Below are 20,410 nucleotides of genomic sequence, written 5' to 3' on the forward strand. Positions count from 1 at the left end.
GGGGGGGGGGGGGGGGGGGGGGGGGGGGTGGGGGAGGGGGGGGGGGACCAGAGAAAAATCCTAGAACATGGAAGAGTCAGCAGGCCAGTGTGGCAGACTTAAAGAGTGTGTGGTAGGCTATAAGATGTAAAAAGACTGGGGGTTACATATGAAAGATTTTAAGTGCCTAACAGAGGATTTTATATCTGATCATGGAGGTGAAAGAAAGCTCTTGGAGTTTACTGAGTATGTTACGAATGAAAAGCCTGAGAGACAGAGTTTCTAGCTAATTAATAACGAATTTGTTAATTAGGCTAGCTAAAAATCAATAAATTGATTATTTGTTATTATTCAGTGGTTTCTCTCAGTAATGAAAGACAAAGACATGAAGAGACTGGAAGCCTTAATATACTTTTGTAAATGGAGGTGTCCTTGACAGATGAATCTTGATTGGCGAACAGTTAATGAGGGGGTGGGCTAAAAGTCTTCAGATCCTCCTCCTGAGAATGTGACTTAATCATGAGATTTAGCTGCTTCCAGCAATCTGGACAAAGGAATCCTTGGTTTTCTTCTTCATGAGCTGGATCACCCTAAGCTTCAATGGAGAAGTATAAGGGCATGAGCTCATTGTTTGGTGGCAGAAATTTATCTAGATTAGATTCTATTTACACTCTAAACAGAAGTAAGGTCTCCTAGTTGGATGGGGTCCTGTCTAAGAACTAAGAGCATGTTCTTATAGGATTTGGGCAATATCAACTATCAGACTGGTCTTTCAGAGACTAGCTGACTGACCAATCCTTATTACAGATCACATAACAATGAGAACAAGTATTGGCTATAGTCTCAGATTGAAAACAGTAAAAGATTGATCATAAAAAAGTCAAACTTATCTTGCCCTGGTTAGAGATATTTGCTAGAAGCAGGACATGAATGTAACACATCAATACTGGTCCTAAAGGCCCCAATGATCAGAATGACTGTAAGTAGCCAAGTATATGGAACCAGGTGGGCAAACGTCTTGTATAAGAAAATGAATTAAGAGATTCCAACCTTAGCCTTCCCAAGGTTGCCCTCCCAACCTTATCCCCAAGGACAAATGTCCCCTGGCCTCAAATCTCAGATGTCACTCCCATTGAACTATGGCTGTTTTTCCTGAAATACTCATTTAAGCTTGGCCCAAGGACACAGCACACCTAAGGATAAATAAAGCTCCAAAAGAATGGTCAGAGTACCAAAAAGGTTTCACCTCAAATAGCAAAGTCTCATTAATCACAGCAGGGCTGGATACAATTTACATCGATATTCTCAAGTTATTGCAATAAATTAGTTAACAAATAAAATTTATCAGGCCTTCTAAAAAAATCACACAGAATAGTTTTACTTAATATTCCTTTCTATTCGTATTTCTCTCTCTCAAAAACAGTTTAAAATTTTGTTGATATAAAGAGATAATCATTAGACTTTCATTAAGTAACATAGCTGGAAACTGACAGATAACTATCTCTTATTCAACCCTTTAAAGGAAAATCAAATCTTGAAAATTGGAATTTGTTAAGACTGAATCAGCTAAAATGTAATTTCAGTACAGACCATTCCAGATATAACTTAAGAACTCACAACAGTATTATGTTATAAATTCACAATTACCACAGTAAATTCCTAATTAACATCTCCTTCTCATCAAAAAGCGTTCTCAGTGGGGAAGGAGATTCAGTTTTCTAAGTGAAGCAATGCCAAAAATATACCCAATTAAATTGGCCTTATCACAATAATCCTTAATAACTTGACCAATAATCTCACAATTTTCCTAATAGCTAATTTTAGATGAAACTTCTCTTTACTGTAGACAAGTACTTCAGAATATTAATAGTTTGCAAACATTTCCTTTTTCTTTAAACAGTTTAACTCATCATGTAACAACATCTAGATTAGAGAGGAGTTGTGATCCTAATAATATCATAAACAATGTTTTGGATTTGAAATATAAAACAAAATCCATTTTTGTTGAAATTATCTCAATTCAGTTAAATCCGTCTCTACTTTACACAGAAAATCATTCTGAACTCACATAAAATGATCTATGAGCCTTCTCGTTTTGATTAGATGTGGTAGGTACTTTCACCTCCGTATCTTTTAGGTTTAAACCTTATAGGATTTATGTCACCAGAAGAGTTGAAACAAACATAGAATTGTGTCAAACATCTTATCAGATAAAAACAGGAGAAAAAAAATGTTTTCTCATCCTTGTAATCTGGATAAAATACAATACATTTTACACTGAAAGTATGATATAACAGTTTCCAAATTAAAAGAGAATCTAGGGACGGCTAGGTGGCACAGTGAATAGAGTACCAGCCCTGGAGTCAGGAGGACTTGAGTTCAAATCCAGCCTCAGAAACTTAACACTTAATAGCTGTGTGACCTTGGTCAAGTCACTTAACCCCAGCTGCCCTACAAAAAAGCAAATAATAATAATTACTATTATTATTAGGGGGCGGCTAGGTGGCACAGTGAATAGAGTACTGGCCCTGGAGTCAGGAGGACCTGATTTCAAATCTGGCCTCAGACACTTAACACAAAAACTCACTGAGTGACTTTAGGCAAGTCACTTAACCCCAGTTGCCCTCCAAAAAGCAAAAAAAAAAAAAAAAAAGGAATCTATTTTTCAACTATGTAGGTGTGACCAAGTTTCACAATAGAGACATATACCTAATTTTATATTAACAATACTAAGAAATACACATAAAGTTTTAATGGTTTGAATTCATACCTGTTTTTATTAGGTAACTTAAAATGTGCTTATGTTTTATAAGCTGTTGATGTTAAAAATTCCTCACTCTAAGAGTCCAGTTCAAGGGCTGGTTTTTGGCCCAGGCAAAAAAGACCTAATGAGTTTGATCTGATGCTGACAAGATTTGGTCTTTCTTACCCAGGCAGAAACCTTTGAGTTTTCACAGAAGAAGTTAATTAAATAATTCTCAATTTGGACAATACAAGGAAACATTTAGAGTCCTATATAATAATCATAAATCACAATAACCAATATTTTCACCATATCCAATATTTATATAGTGTTAAATTTATAACAAACTTCCTACAGAACATCCTGAAAGGTGGATGGACAGAACTAAACAGATGCTTATATAAACTTACTTGTAAAAAGACTAAAGCCAAAGTTGAAAATCATTCTAAGGGACAGAATGATAACAATGGTTAGAGACGTTAAAAAAATTTTTGTGAGAATAAAATTATTTTCCTTTGTATTTCTAGTTCTTGACTAAAATAAAATCACTGTACTTTAACCTGAACACGGGTCTAGAACTTGATATCTTGAAATATTCTCAGCCTGTTCAGTTGCCAATCTGCCACACAAGCAAGCACTCAGCATTGCTTTAAACTATTAGCAGATTTAGTAAGATTTTAGGACTCTGCTTTTCACAGATGAGGACATTTTAAACAGTTATGCCAACTTCACAGAAACCCATTATTACTATCTCCTGTTTTAGGTTTTGTTTTTTTTGCTTTTTGGAGAGCAGTTGGGTTAACTGACTTGCCTAAGGTCACATGGCTAGTGTGTTAAGTGTCTGAGGCCAGATTTGAACTCAGGTCCTCCTGACTTCAGAGCCAGTGCTCTACTCACTGTGCCACCTAGCCATCCCTATCTCCTATATTTCTAAGGAGTTTTTTAAACATATTTACTTCTACCACTTAAATCCATAACCCAAAAGAATGAAAGAAGAGTTCACTTTTTTAACAATATTTCTAATACAATGAAAATTCAGATTAATGTTAGGCATTATCCTTATACACATTACCAATCTCATAACTGGGATAATTTGGCTTCAAACCACACAGTTAACAAGTTTCCTGATATAATATAATAATAGTAATTAATAATAATAAAATTCACTTAAAATGAAACTAGAATAAATTCAATTACACTTGTATCTATTTCTCAAATAGTATCATACATAACATCAATTTATAATTTTAATTATTTGGTATTTTATTTTATACAGGGGCTGTTTATTCCAAGCATTTCATATTATGAGATTCACTCTTTCCAGCTAATCTACTGCAAAAGATTTAAAAAGTGACTGTAATCTACCCAATTTATCACATTTTGGAACACTTTGCTTATCAGATTTCTTCTAACTCTCTATAACTTAATTGTTGACTTATAGATACTGCACATACTATTGTTAAACCAATATCTTGCTACAGCCCTACTTTCCCAAATTATAGAGTTAATTTCAACCCAGAGGATTCTCTTCATTAATTTGCCTATCACAATTATAACCTGCTGCTTGATTAGCTATAGTTCAGGTGTTCTCCAGGAGATCAGAAGAGTTCTACTGTACTGCTTGTTCCTTGTCTCAGAAAAAGTTTGTGGGACAAATCCTTTCTTAAAGAGAAAACCATTATGATGTTTTTAGTTATTACACTTTTAGGAGGCTTGTAGGGGCTTATGTTCCTATTGAAACAAGAGTGGGGTTCTGTCTACTCCTTAATATCATTAACATATTACAAAAGGCTTGACTATCCAGTTAACAATAGAGATTTGTTATGTTCCCTGCAGAGATCAACTCAAAGCCATTTTCCAAATTTAAAATACTCTCTTCTCTTTTCTGCTTACTTACTCTTTACTTTTCAGAATCTGGAGAAAGTTAATACTTAATAATTCATAACATACATTTACAACATAAATTGCAGAAATTCTAAAGTAATTGCATTTAAGGCCACTGTCAAAAAACCTTGATCAAAGTGATTCTTTAAAGGACAAAAACTTATTTTTACAGTTTTAAATACATTAGTCTGGTGGGGGTGTGGAATTTGTAGAGAACAGAATGCCATCCGAGAGCAAGGAATTCTAAAAATCTGACTAGGAGAGCTTGTCCCTAATCATTCACAGGTGGATTTTAGGGATAAATTACCCACTCTTGGTTCTCTTGAATTAAAAGCAAAATTCATTTCCATACTTAGCACTTATTAAATTTCAACTAGATAACATCAATAGAAAGATTAATTATTCGATTTATAAAATCAGTAAAGGGTACAAGGGGTGAAAGGAACCCCTGGAGAAAAACTGAGTTCTTGGGTTCTGGAAAAAGAAAACCTGACCTTGAGATCCAAAACCCTTACCTCTCCTTCTGATGAGGGATAGCTCCCTCCAGGTTCAGCAGGAACTCCGATCTTATCTAAGACCAGAAAAACTGCAATAGCGTCTGGAAAGAATTCAAGGTCCCAGGCTTAATTGGAGTGAGAGTTGTAGAAGTTTATTGTTACGCTTCTATGAGAAGCGGGCAAGAGTCCTTTAGGGGACCTGCAAGTGAGAGGGGTACAGGCTTTTACTTTTAAAGGGTAGGGCTGCCATTGTCAGGGCTGACCAGATGGAGGTAAGGGACAAAAGTGCATAGATAAAGGCTAGGGCTGACTGGGAGGAACTTGTGACTTAAGTGCATAGATAGTTTAGATGAGATTTGGGCCAGACCAGAGGAGACATGAGGCAAGAACAAAGGAGTAGATTTGGGCCAGACATGAGGAGACATGAAGAGATTAAGAACAAAGGAGTCACAAGTTGTTGCCTAGGCAGAGTGCAGAGTTTGAGGCTGGGAAAGGGATTTTACAGATTACAATTTTACAATACAAATTGCAATTACAATTGTACAAAATGATTTTACAAATTGGTTTTACAAATTGATTTAGACCCCAGGTACCCCATCACTTCTTCCTATATTATTGCTTCTTAGGGAACCCTTAAAGCCATTCCCCTTTTGATTTCTAAGATCCCTTTTTGTCTTAAAATAGTCTTGAGTAATTTACTGTGACCTCTTCTTCCATAGTAGAAGCACTTTTGAAATGCCTAAGGTTGTTATTTCCAAAATAGCCTGTACAACAACCTCTGTAATGACCTGTATAGTAACTTTTGAAAGAATGGTTTGGGCAGAAACAGGCTGCATAACACTCTGGTCCCCTTCCACAGCTTCCTTTCCTTCATAGACATAGAGAGAGCAATTACTTTGATCTGCACTAGTCATTCCATGCCAACCTAGGCATCTCTCGTGGAAATACTTTTTTTTTTTTTGCCTTTTGGAGGGCAATTTGGGGTTAAGTAACTTGCCCAAGATTACACGGCTAGTATTTTTGTGTGGGTGTTAAGTGTCTCAGGCTGGAACGGAACTCAGGTCCTTCTGACTCCAGGGCCAGCGCTTTACTCACTCAGCCACCTAGCCGCCCCATGTGGAAATACTTTTCATATCTTAGGCAGGGATTAACAAAATGGGTACAAATGATCCAAGCCATCTCTCAGAAGAGGAATCTAGTCTCCCATGAAATTGAGTACTTTTGCATAGCCTGTTGTAAAAATGAATAGGATTCTCATTCTCCTCTTGTACTGTCTCCTGAAACCTATTTCACTTTGCTGGAGAAGCTGCACCAATAGCCATACCCTCAAAAAAAATCTTCCAGCCTGCTGCAGTCTGCTGTAATCATCAGGATTATTGGAGCCCCATTGTGAATCTCATAAAGGCCAATTGGGGATCCCCCCTTTTGTCAGGGCTGACCTATTAGCTGCCTCTGTGACAGCTTGTCTTTCACTTGGGGAGAGCAAAGTCACCATTAAGTCAGTTGGGTCTTTTTGGTCATTAAAATAATCACTAAAATAAAATTGCTCCTCCTGGATTCTCATCAAACCTATTTAAATTGACATTATTTCTACATGTGGAGAGATCAGAGGGAGAGAAAGATTTGTATCATCTAATAGAAATCACATTTACCTTTTTTTCCAGTATTTTCTCTGATTAATTTAAGTGAATCCCTTTGGCTATGCTCTTTTTACTTTTATTAGTTCCCATAATTTATAAGAATGCTTAAACTGACCTAAGAATTTCCCTTGTAGTCTACAGTTGGACTACAGTCTACAGAGCCAAGCTGTTTTAAGGTAGAGTCTATGGGAGACATAGTCCTGAGGTCTTATCTCTTAGCAGCTTAAAGCTGAAGATCCCCAGCTCCCAATCCCCCAAAGGCTTGGATTTTACTTTACAGAAGGAAAGAAAAATTCCTTCTCTGATTCCACTTTCAAGTCTGCAAACTTTTACAAATTGGGGAGAAGTCCCCCTGCCCCCCAGGCAATCTCTTCATTTTGACCACAAAAGTTTTTTTTTTTAAATTTTTCTCTTTATTTTTGCCCTTTACACTTTAAACATAGATAACACAACAAAAGGAATGCCTTCAGGCAACACACACACATATAAAAAAGAACTATAAGGAAACTGAAAAAAGTGTACTTCAATCTGCACTCAATTCATTCATTTTCTTTCTGGAGGTGGATAGCATTTTTCATCCTGGGTACTTTGGAATTGTCTTGGATTATTGTCTTGACAGGGGTAGCTAAATCTTTCACATTGATCATCATTACAGTGTTGCTGTTACTGTGTACAATGTCTCCTGGTTCTTCTCCCTTCACTTTGTATCACTTCATATAATACTTCCCAGATTTTTCAGACACCATCCTTCTCATCATTTCTTACAGCACAATAGTATTCCATCACAATCATATACCACAATTTGTTCAGACCATCTCCAAATCAATGGGCATCCTTTCAGTTTCTAATTCTTTTCCACCACAAAAATAACTGCTATGAGTATTTTTGTATACATGAGTCTCTTTTTTTCCTTTGATCTCTTTGGGATAAAGAAATAGTGGTGGTAGCTCTGGGTTACAGAGTATGCACAGTTTTGTAGCCTTTTGAGAATAGTTCCAAATTGTTCTCCATAATGGTTAGACCAGTTCACAACTCCACCAATAGTGCACATCCCATCCAGCATTTGTCATTTTCCTTTTCTGTCATGTTAACCAATATGATAAGTGTGAAGTGGTACCTCAGAGTGGTTTTAATTTGCAGTTCTTTATTCAATAGTAACTTAGAACATTTTTTTCATGTGAGTATTAATAGCTTTAATTTCTTCATCTGAAGCCTGCCTGTTCATATCCTTTGACCACTTATCAATTGGGGAATGACTCTTATTTTTTACAAATTTGGCTCAGTTCCTTATATATTTGAGAAATAAGGCCTTTATAAAAGAAAATTGCTATAAACTTTTCTTAGTTTCCTACTTTCCTTCTAATTATGGCTATATTGTTTTTGTTTGCACAAAAACTTATAAAATTTCTTAGAATCAAAATTATCCATTTTACTTTCTGTGATCCTCTCTATCTCACAAACTTTTCTCATCTATAGAGCTGACAAGCACATTTTTCATGCTCCTCTAATTTATTTATGATACTATACTTTATATCTAACCATTTATCCATTTTGACATTATTTTGCTATATGGTATGAGATGTTGGTATATGCTTACTTTCTGCCAAGCTGCTTTACATTTTTCTCAGCAGTTTTTGGAAAATGGTAAGTTCTTGCCCCAAAAACTTAGGTGTTTGAGTTTCTCAATCACTAAATTACCATAGTCATTTACTACTGTATATTGTACACCTAATTTATTCCACTGATCTGCCATTCTATTTCCTTAGCCAATAGCAGACTGTTTTGATAATAACCACTTTAAATTAGATAATCACCACCATTAGAAATCTGGTACTGCTAAATCACCCTCCTTCACATTATTTTTCATTGATTAACTTGATACTCTTGACCTTTCTTCCTTCCAGATGAATTTTGTTATTATTTTTTTCTAGCTCTATAAAATAAACCATTGATAGCTTGGTTGTTATGGTACTGAATAAGTAAATTCACTTAGATAGAATTTTTATTTTTATTATTTTGACTTGACCTACCCATGAGCAATTAATATTTCTCCAGTTTTTTAGATCTAGCTTTCTTCATATGAAAAGTGTTTTTTAATTGTGTTCATATAGTCTCTGGATTTGTCTTGGCAGGTAGACTGCCAGGTCTGTAATTATTTCAAATAGAATTTCTCTTTTTATATCTTCCTGATATGTTTTGTTGGTAATATATAGAAATGCTAAAGAGTTGTATGGGTTTGTTTTATATCTTGAAATTTTGCTGAAATTATTAATTGTTTCAACTAGTCTTTTAGTTTATTTTCTAGATTTCCCTAAGCATATCATCATATCATAGGCAAAGAGTGATAGTTTTGTACAACAGTGTAAATCAAAAGTAAATATAATAACATTATAATGATCAAATAGGTCTCAGAATGAAGAGATGTGAGAAGCTACCCTCAACCTACCCCTTTGCAAAGGTAGAAGGTACACAGGTATTACATATTGAATATATTTTGGGGCTTTTTCAATGTATTGATCAGTTATGCTGAATTTTTTTCCTCTCTAAAAAATCTATTTGTTAGATGATTCTCTGGGAGGGACAGGGAAGGGCTTATTTAGGATAATAATGGTGATATATCAAATAGAAAATATAAATAAACTCTTTTTAAAATATAATCACTGAGAAGACCAGAAAGCAATCTGGCAGAAATTGGGCTTAGACATAAATTTGAAATCCAAACAGGATGCAAATCAAAGCTGTCAACTGGAGGAAAAAATCTTTTGTTTCCAACATCTCTGAGAAGGGTCTGATATCCAAAATATGTAGTACAGTATCAGAAATATGTAATATCAAAAATTATTCCTCAGTAGATAAGTTGTCAAAGGACATGAACAATTATGAGATGAAGAAATCCAAGCTTTCAAGAATCATAAAAATGTTCTGAGTCACTAATAATAATACATATGCACTTAAAAGCAACTCTGTAGTTTGACTTCATACCCATAAAATTGACAAAGATGAGAAATGAAGGAAAGTTATTTTTGAAGTGATTATAGGAAGATAGACACACTAATGCACTATTAGTGTTAGTGAAAGCCATTGTTATTGGCTTTCAATTGATGCAAACATTCTGGAAAACAATTTGGAATTATACCCTAAAGGTCACTAACCTGGTCATACCCATTCACTCAGCAATCCTACCATTAGGCATGGACTCCCAATAGGATCAGGACTGAGGAAAAGAACCTGTATGATCAAGATCATTCTTCATTTTCTCCTTCCTTAGCCCAAGAACTTTTTGCTGTGGTAAAGAAGTGGAAACCAAAAAGGAAATGAATGAACAAAATTTGGTATATGAATATAAGAGAATTTTATTTTTCCTTAAGAAATATTATAGATTCAGAGAAATATCGAGCAAATTGTATGTACTGATGTAGAATGAAGTGAGCAGAATTAGGAAAACAGTTTATATGATGATCATTATAACATGAGAGAAGAAACTCTAAAAGACCTCTGAATTTCAGCTAAGGTAGTGACCAGTTGTGACCTCAGAAGACTCATAGTGAAGCACATTTTGTGAGATATACTAGAAATATAGAATTAGACATGCATTCTGACCAACATCTTGATTTGTTTGGTTTGACTATGCATATTTGTTTAAAAAAAGAAGAAAGGAGAAAGAGATAAGAGAGGAACAAGACTTTTCTTTAGGGGTTTCAAAAGTTTATCTCAAAGTATATTTAGTAAGAATCTTCCAGGGCACTCATAATCTAGGCCATGCACAGCAGAGATTTGTTATCATCTGAGTTAGGTCATCCATCATCACATAGAGAAGCAAAGAATATTTAGAATTCCTTATTTATTTATATTACTTACTTAAACCCTTAAGGAAAAGTCTTGCTCTTCTCCCCACAAAATAATAATAATAAAATAATGATAGACAGGGATAACTAAATGTGGGGTTATTAATGGAGTTAAATATGGAGTTAAATAACTATACATGAAGTAAATAATAAGAAATTTTTACATGACTAATGGAAATTACTAAATTCCTTTCCCAAAGTAGATACCCAGTAGATGCTTCTTGAATGGAAATGGCTTTTTGGCCACTCAAGCAACCAGGAGCCTATATCTCTTACCTGAACCATAATCCCTGAGCCAATCAACTCTCCAGGACAGTTTAAATGCTTTTTAAGTAAAACACCTAGTACTCCTAAACATGTAGAGACAATTCAAGGATTATAGGTCTCCCATAAGAACAAGACATATAAAAAAAAATTTGAGCATAATGCAAAAAAAACCATGAGAAAACTGCCACAATTTCTGAACATAGGGGGGCAAGTGCCATTTAAAAGACTCTGTAGATCACCTACAGAAAAACAAAACCCAAAAAACAAAGGCTATAAACGCCGAGATATATATATATATATATATATATATATATATATATATATATATAAAACAGTTAAATTTCACAGTTCCATTGAGAAACAAAAAATTCTGGAAGTGACCAAGAGACCTTAAAATATAAAGTAAAGACACACGACTAAAATATAAAGAATGACACATGACTATTCTGTGTCCACTAGAAAACTCAGAAAGAAATTAAATATGTTCTGAAGAGTAATGGAGCTCAAGATGCATCCCAAGGTGACCCACCCTGCAAATCTAAGCCTAAGCATAAATTTTAAAATATGGGAATTCAGTAGTAAAGAGATGTTTTAAAAAAATTCATAGAAAGAAAACCAGACCTGAAGTAATCATTTGCTTCTCAAAAACCCCAAGCAACAGAAATATAAGAAGGATAATCAAATATACCTATACCAACCATGGACAACAATAGAATATCAATAGATACACCACTAAGATATTTCTTTGTGAAAGTACAAAGACAAGAGTGAAAGCAGAAGTCAGATGGAAGTGATGGTGGAGAAATAGGTCTGAAATATCATAAAATATTTCATCTATCATAGATGAAACCTTATAACACCCCACCTACAGGTGAATCAATATTTTAAAGGAACTAAATTACAAAACTGAAGGGAGCATTAAAAAAGGAGAGAATAAGAAGATAGAGGTGAATATGTGATGTATCCTAATTAAGTCAAAAGTTAAAAATGAAGGGAAAATAACTCCCCAGTAGTCTCTCAGAAAAAAAAAAGAGAGAGAGCCTTGAGGAGATTGAGTGAAAAGGCAAATGGAAGGATAAAATGCGCAAAAGCAGAAAACCTTACTTAAAAAGCTGGAGTTGTTACCACTGTTAAATGCCCCTATGAGTGAAGAAAGGTATTTTATAAAGGGAAGGTCAGGACCTTACAATGGATATTATCTATAGTGATATAGTTCATAGAGAGACCACTCTATACATATTGCCTCATGTTGAGATTCTGAGGTGGGGGTGGAGACAAGAGAGTGATTAAGTTGAGGCAAAGACCAAGAGTAAACTGCACAATCAAGGACACAGAAAGAATCCTACAAAAGGATGATATCCTTTCCATCACCTGCATGAGTTGATTGTCTTTCTGTGAATAAGGCACAAAAGGGAAAAAGGGAACCAAGGGACAGGTATCACAAGGCAATCACAAAATCTAGAAGAAAGAATCCAAAATGTGTACCTCAAAAGTTTAAAATCCATGATAAATGCAGAGAAAAAAGAAAAACTACGTAAGTTCTTAATAAGGACCGCTAACCAAAGAACAAAAGTCTAAAAATAGACCAAAAAAGGGAAGAGAATGAAGAGAATGAGGGAAAAAAAATGCTTTGTAGAAAAATGCACAGAAAATGACATTTTTTAAACCAATGAACAAAACAAATTGAAGGGGTAGAACAGAAGGGAATTTCTACTTGACTAAGAGGAGAAAAAAAGGAAGAAGTAAATAAACAGACAAATGTTATAAAGTAAAAGGAACTAATGAGAGATAACAAAAAGGATGGGGATTGAGGGTGAGGGGAAGAAACAACCACTTTTAAAGATTATTGACAATACAAAACACTGTGTTGCTCACAAATGTCAAAAGGCAGAAATAGTATATCCATCCTTAATAAATCATAACACAATGAAAGTAGTCATTATTTGAGGGACCACAAACAAAAGACACAGATCCACATAGAGTCTTAACAAGGAAATTCTAAGTAATGAGTGGACCAAAGAACAAATTCTAGAAATTATTGATAATTTTGTGAAAAAAAATTATAATAAAATTATAATGATAAAAAAATACCAAAACTTCTGGGATGCAGCAGTCCTCAGAGGAAAAATCATACCCCCATAAATATACATTAACAAAATGGAGAAAAACATGAATGCATTTTTAAAAATCATGAAGCCAACAAATAAATAAACCTAAAATAAGCACAAAAGAGGAGATAGTAAAAATTAGAGAAGAAATAGTTAAATTTGCAACTGAAAAAAGCCAAAGAAATCATTAATAAAACTAAAAGCTAGTTCTTTTAAGAGATTAATAAAATTGATAAAAGCCTTATATAATCTTTTCAAGAAGGAAATGTCAGAAAACTAAATCAATAAAAGAACAAATGAGCAAGATGAAATCACAACAATAGAAGAAACAAAAAGTAATCACAATATATTACACACAGTTATAGGCTAACAAAACTGAGAAAACAAGAAATAGAGCAATACTTTAAAAAATGAAAAATATTCAAACTGAAAAAAGATGAAATAGAAATCTTACATAACCCAGTCTCAGATAAAGAATCAGAACCAGATGTAAAGAAATTTTTTGTTGTTTGTTATTCAAGTCATGTCCAAACTTTTCATAACTCCATTTGGGGTTTTCTTAGCAAAGAGGATGGAATAGTTTTCCATTTTCTTCTCTAGTTTATTTTATAAATGAAGAAACTAGTGTAACAGGGTTAAGTGACTTGCTCAGGTCACAGAGCTAGTAAGTGTATAAGGCTTGATCTGAACTTTGGTCTTTCTGACTCCAGGTCAGAACTCTATCCTTTGTGCCACCTAGCTATCCCTGTAAAGTAACTACCAAAGAGGAAAAAAAAACTCCTGGTCCTAATGAATTTACAAAATTCCATCAGATTTTTAAAGAGGAATTAGTATTCATACTTCAAAAATTATTCACAGACATTAGGAAAACACCGTACCAGAATATTCTCTCACCAAGTCTACCCATCCTTTTAAGCCTCCGTCCCCCGTCTCTTTGTTCTTAACTGTTTCCCAAATGAATTAAATGCATTTATACATCAAACTGTGTGTGTGTTCAGTTTTCTTTATTATTAAATATTTCGCATTTATGGCCTCTACTCTCTTGAACAACTTTTCTGAAAAGGGGATATAAAAGTCATTTTCTAGTCGCTGTCTTGTCCTCTCAGGGTATCCAATACTTTTTACTTTATCTAATAGATCAGTTAATTAACAAAGTATTGAGTAGTCTTTTGAGCCCTGACATTACCATGAATTATCTTGCAATATTCCAATTTTGACCTTTCTTTTCAATATCCTTATAATGCCCTTGTTTTTATTCTCTGGATCCACTCATAAAATCAGTAAATCATTATGTATTTCTAGTCAAAAGCATCATAATATTTATAAAACATTTCACATTCCATTTTTTCAAGAAGTGGTAAAATAAAAATGTGTTTAGCAAACCAATAATGCTAAAAATAATCATTAAACATTCAGCATATAAAGTAAATGATGAAGAAAGAGCTATATGCAATTAATATGTATCAAAAACAGTAAAATGAGCACATTAATTAGCAACAACACTGTCAGGCATTTTGCATTTGATTATAATGGCTTTATAATAAGTAAGAAAGTGATTATAGAGGAAAAAAATTCAGAAATCCTAAAAGAGCCTCTGTATGTAACATGGGTTGTCAGCAGCTGTGCTGAGTGCTAGGGATACAAAGGCTGAAGAGAGTCCCTGCTTTCAAGCCCATAGTCTAATGAGGAATACAGCATGCAAACAACTATATACAAGAGACTATATACAGGATAAATTGGAAATAATTAACAGAGAGAAGGCACTAGAATTAAGGGGAATCAGGAAAGGCTTTTTATAGAAAGCAGGATTTTAGCTGGGACTTAAAGGAAGCCTGGAGTGTCAGGAGTTAGAAATGAGGACCAAGAGCATTCCAGGCATGCGATTGTTGTTGTTCTTTTCAGTTATGTCCAACCCTTTGTGACCGCTTTTGGGATTTTCTTGGCAAAGATACTGGCGTGGTTTACTACTTCCTTCTCCGGCTCTTTTCACAGATGAGAAAACAGAGGCAAACTGGGTTAAGTGATTTGTTTGGGGTCACATAGCTAGTGTTTGAGTCCAGTTTGAACTCAAGAAGATGAATCTTCCTGACTCCAGGCTCAGCACTCTATGCAGTGCTATTCAGCTGCCCTTGGCATGGGAAATAGTGAAAATTCCTAGAGTAAAGGGATAGAGTGTCATGGTTTTTTTATTTCTTTTTTTTATTAAATGTTATGTTTATTTTTAGTTTACATCATTCATTTCCAGATGATTTTGAGTTACAAATTTTCTCCCCATCTTTCCCCTACCCACCACCCCAAAACAGCGATCCCACTTTATACCCCCTTCCCCAATCTGCTCTCTCCTATATCTTCCCCTGTACCCCCTCCAACTTTCCAGTAGGGCAAGATGGATCTCCATACACCAGTGCCTGTATATCTTATATCCCAGTTGCATGTTAAAATAATAATAATAATAATTTTTTTAAAAACATTTGATTTTAAAACTTTGAATTCCAGATTCTTTCCCTTCCTCTCTCATCACCCACCCTCACTGGAAAGATAAGCAATTCAATATAGGTTGTACATGTGTAGCTATGCAAAACATTTTCATAGTGTGAAAGACCGACTATATTTACCTCCATCCTATCCCACCCCCCACTGGTTCTATTCTCTACTTTGACCCTGTCCCTTTTCAAAAGTGTGTGCTTCTAACTACCCTCCCCCCCAAGCTGCCATCCCCTCCATCCTCTCCCGTCTCATCCCCTTCCCCCCTAATCCCATATAGGGAAAGATGCCCAAGTTAGTGTGTATGTCATTCCCTCCCCAAGCTAAATTAAATGAGAGTAAGGTTAACCCATTCCCTTTTGCCTTCCTATTCTCCCCCTCCATTGTAACCGTTTTCCCTTGACTCTTCTATATGAGATAATTTACCCCATTCTGTCTCTCCCCATCTCCTCTCATTATATTCCTCTCTCACCTCTCAATTTCACCTTTTGAATATCATCCCTTCCTATTCAATTGATCCTGTGCCCTCTATGTATACCTGTACACAAATATACACACATATGTATTCATATGCACATACACCCTCCTGTATAGACATATATGTATATATACATATATATATACATATATATACATACATTTATATCCCCTTCAACTATTCTCATACTGAGAAAAGTTTCATAAGTTACAATTGTTGTTTTTCCATGTAGGCATGTAAATAGTTCAACTTTGGTAAGTTCCTTATGATTTCTTTTCCCTGTTTACCTTCTCATGCTTCTCTTGCTTCTTGTATCTGAATGTCAAATTTTCTATTCAACTCTGGTTTTTTCATCAAGAATGCTTGAAAGTCTTCTATTCCACTGAATGACCATATTTTCCCCCTGAAACATAATACTCAGTTTTGCTAGATAGGTGATTCTTGGTTTTAATCCCAGCTCCTTTGACCTCCAGAATATCATATTCCAAGCCCTTCGATCCCTCGGTGTAGAAGCTGCCAGATCCTGTGTTATCCTGATTGTGTTTCCACAATATTCAAATTGTTTCTTCTTAGCAGCTTGTAATATTTTCTCCTTGATCTGGGAACTCTGGAACCTGGCTGTAATATTCCTAGGAATTTTCTTTTTGGGATCTTTTTCAAGAGGTGATCAGTGATTTCTTTCAATTTCTATTTTGCCCTCTGGTTCTACAATATCAGGGCAATTTTCCTTGAGAATTTCTTGAAGGATGATTTCTAGGTTCTTTTTTTGATCGTGGCTTTCAGGTAGTCCAATTTTTAAATTATCTCTCCTGGATCTATTTTCCAGGTCAGTGATTTTTCCCATGAGATATTTCACATTGCCTTCTATTTTTTCATTTGTTTGGATCTGTTTAATAGTATCTTGATTTCTTATAAAGTCATTAGCTTCCATTTGCTCCAATCTAATTCTGAAGGAATTATTCTCTTCAGTGAGCTTTTGAAATTCTTTTTCCATCTGGAAAATTTGGCTTTTTAAGGCATTCTTCTCCTCATTGGCTTTTTGGGCCTCTTTTGCCATTTGAGTTAATCTATTTTTAAGGTGCTATTTTCTTCAATCAGGTTGTTGACTCTCTTTTCATGATTTCTTGCATCATTCTCATTTCTCTTCCCAATTTTTCCTCCACTTCTCTTACTTGATTTTCATAATCTTCCTTGAACTCCTCCATGGCCTGTAACCAATTTATACTTTTCTTGGAAGCTTTTGATGCAGGAGTTCTGACTTTGTTGTCTTCCTTCCGTTCCATGCTTTTATCCTTTTTGTCCCCAAAAAAGGAATCTAAAGTTGGATGGCTGTGTTTGCTCTTCTTCCTTTGCTTGCTCATATTGCCACTCAATTAGTTAACTTTTGAGCTCTTTGCCATAGTAGAACTCTGCTTCCAAAGGGGGAGAGTTTTGTCCCAAATCACTGAGGTTTTCACAGCTGCTGGAGCTATTAGGAGGGTGCTGTCTCTGCAGCCCCCACAAACTCTGGCTCACTGGTCACACACCTCAGGACCACCACCCAAAACAATGATCCAGATCCAGACAGGTTAAAACAAGAGTGATTACCCTCTGAATGGTCTCTTGGCCCCCCTACAATCTGCAGGTCAGGAGCTCTGAAGCAGCCATGTGGAGGTGGCTGCAGGGCCACTACATCTCTGCCACTTTAGCTCTGGGGGCAGGGGCCAGACCCACTCCTCTGTTTCCCCCTCCCCCAGTTCCAACAGAGTTCTATACCAATCTCTCACTTTTTCTTTGGCATTTATGGGTTGATAATTCTGGAAACCACCACTGCTGCTGGTGATCCACTTTTCCAAAGTCTGCTGGTCTTTTTAGACCGCCCTGGGTCTAAAACTGCGGACCCATGCAGGGCTGGGCTTGGCTCCCAGCACACTGTGATGAGCCCTTTCTGCTGGCCTTCCAGGCTGCCTTCAGTGGGAGATTTGTTTCTCTCTGTCATTTTGTGTGTTCTGTAGCTCTAAAATTTGTTTGGAGTCTTTTTTTATAGGTATTTGAAGTGGTTATGGGGAGAGTGGATGGAGTTTTCCTGCTTCTATGCTGCCATCTTGTCTCTGCCTAGAGTGTCATGTTAAAGAATAGCAAGTAAACCAGTGTTACTGCATCCTGGAGTACCTGAAAAGGGATAGGGAGAGCATAAAGAGACCAGAAAGTTTTGGGGTAAGGTAGCGGATAATGAAGAGCTTCAAATGTCAAATAAATAATTTTATATTTGATTCTGAAGGTGATAGGGAGCCACTAGAGTTTATGGTTTAGGGGGCAGGAGATTAACATGATAAGATCTATGCTACATTGTTTATACTTTATATGTAAATAATGTTTTGCATGTTGTCTCTTCCTTTAGAATGTGAGCTACCTGAGGACAGGGAAGATATTTTTACTTCTTTGCATTTCCAATGCTTAGCATATTGCCTGGCCAAAAAATAAAAAGTCTACTTAATAAATGCTTATTGATTAAGTGATTGAGAAATATTATGACCAAAATCACCTTTTACCATCACTACAACTTCCGACTTCCTCAGTTCTAGAAACACAGTCCCATTTATTTTTCTCAGGATACCAATAAAATTCTTTTCTCAAGAATTCTCTTCATGTTTATTGGCAACACAAGGGTTGAATTAGATTCTTTGAGGAAGTTCATTCTCTTACTTCTTGCATATAACTGTTTTGCTATGACATATCTTGGTGTGTTGATATTTCCCATTTTTGCTTTCCTTCTTGTTCCAATGATTCAGGATAATTTTATTTTATGATTTCTTGAAATACAATATCCCAATTTCTTTGAGGGTTTTTGTTTTGTTTTGTTTTGCTATGGTTTTCTGGGAACCCAGGGAGTCTCAAATTATCTTTTTTATCCTATCTTCTAGGTCATTTGTTTTTGATAGTAGATACTTAATATGTTGTGATTTTCCTAGTTTTTTTTTTACTTGGTTTTCATATTTTTGTCTCATTGACTCATTAAGTTTTATTTGTTCTGTTACTTTTTTTGGAGTATCTACTATTTAGGTAATGTTTTCTGCCTTCTGTTTTTTAGTTATTTATTTTCTTTCCAACTACATTAATTTTATCCTTTATTTCATTTCAGTTCTTTATTTCTTTACTCCATTCTTACAGTTGTCATGGCCAATGCATTCTTTTTTCTGGTGTTCTTTTGAGTTATTTTCCTCTTCTGGGGTTTTCTTCTCAGGTTCTCAAATCATATTATTTCTTTTTTTTAAAACATTCAATTTTTTTTATTTGCTAAAACTTAAATACATAATAAGAAAAGAAAAAGAAGCACAAACTTAAATATAAAATAAGGAAGGAAAAAACATGTGCACAGCAGAACATAGAAGAGGATTCAGAATATATAGCAACAATTTTCCATTTCAAGAAAGCCTACACACTAAATACTGCATGTTATGTTGAAAGCTGTCCATCTTTTCTTTGCTTCCTTGTAGGTTTTCTTTTGTTGTCTGCTGTACACTTTTTACTTTGTTCCTTTTTCCCCCTTCTCCCTCCCCCCACCCCAAGGCTACAATTCAGTGTGAATATATTTACATATAGATATTGATATATACATACACTTATACACATACACAGACACACATACCTGCATGCATATACACTTTCCCTAGTTTACATATAGATTCTGATATATACATACACATACATGCATACATACATACATGCATATATAAACATATACTTTCCCTAAGAGATTCTACTGCTAATTTTTGCTTTTATGTTTGTGTGCATCTCTTTTTTCCTATCTTTCTTAATTTCTCTATTTTATTTCTATCTGCTACCTTGCCCTCCTGTTACTTAACCTACCCCCTCCAGCAATCCCTTCCCATATTACTTCTTAATGGTATTAGGAGTTATTATATATTTATATTATATTTACATAGGTTATATTATACTAATTATTATAATATACTAGTACTATACTAATATATTATATTATAATAATATATTTATATGTTGTTTATATTATATTTACATAGGTTACAATAGTTATATTGTATTTACATAGATTTCTAGCTTCAGTTCTTGAATTGGGTCTAGATGGATACTAGGTGCTAGGTACAGACTCTGTCCCTTCCTTTACACATCAGTATGATGGCTAGGCCCAATTTCTGTCCTTGATACAGTCTGGATGACACTGCCATCCTGCTGTAGTTATGGATAGGGTAACTACATCGTATTCTCTTTCTTTGATTTCTTATGTAATTCTGTCCTGAGAAAGGGAGCTGGCCCTAGGGATGAGACCAGGCCCTGTGCTCTCCTCTATCTCCTTTGGTAACCACCCATATTGGTTTGGGGACTTAGGTCTCATCTCCTGGTGCATCTCAAGTGAACACAGAGGAAAGGTTATAGGGCACACCAACCTCAGCCTCTCTAATCACCTTGTGCATCTACTGGGACTTGACTTTGTCTCCTGGTTTGGCTGCGACAGGCCCTGAGCTG

General features: G+C 35.2%; 1 protein-coding gene across 3 annotated transcripts in view; it reads left to right on the forward strand.

The window, feature by feature from the left end:
- Positions 1-20,410, forward strand: part of NCAM2 (neural cell adhesion molecule 2) — a 311,641-nt gene that overhangs the window by 207,609 nt on the left and 83,622 nt on the right. The window lies entirely within an intron of this gene.

The sequence above is a fragment of the Petaurus breviceps genome, unplaced genomic scaffold (assembly GCF_028583685.1).
Source record: "Petaurus breviceps papuanus isolate PSGF00001 unplaced genomic scaffold, PetGlider_PUasm1.0 90897, whole genome shotgun sequence".
NCBI lineage: Eukaryota > Metazoa > Chordata > Mammalia > Diprotodontia > Petauridae > Petaurus > Petaurus breviceps.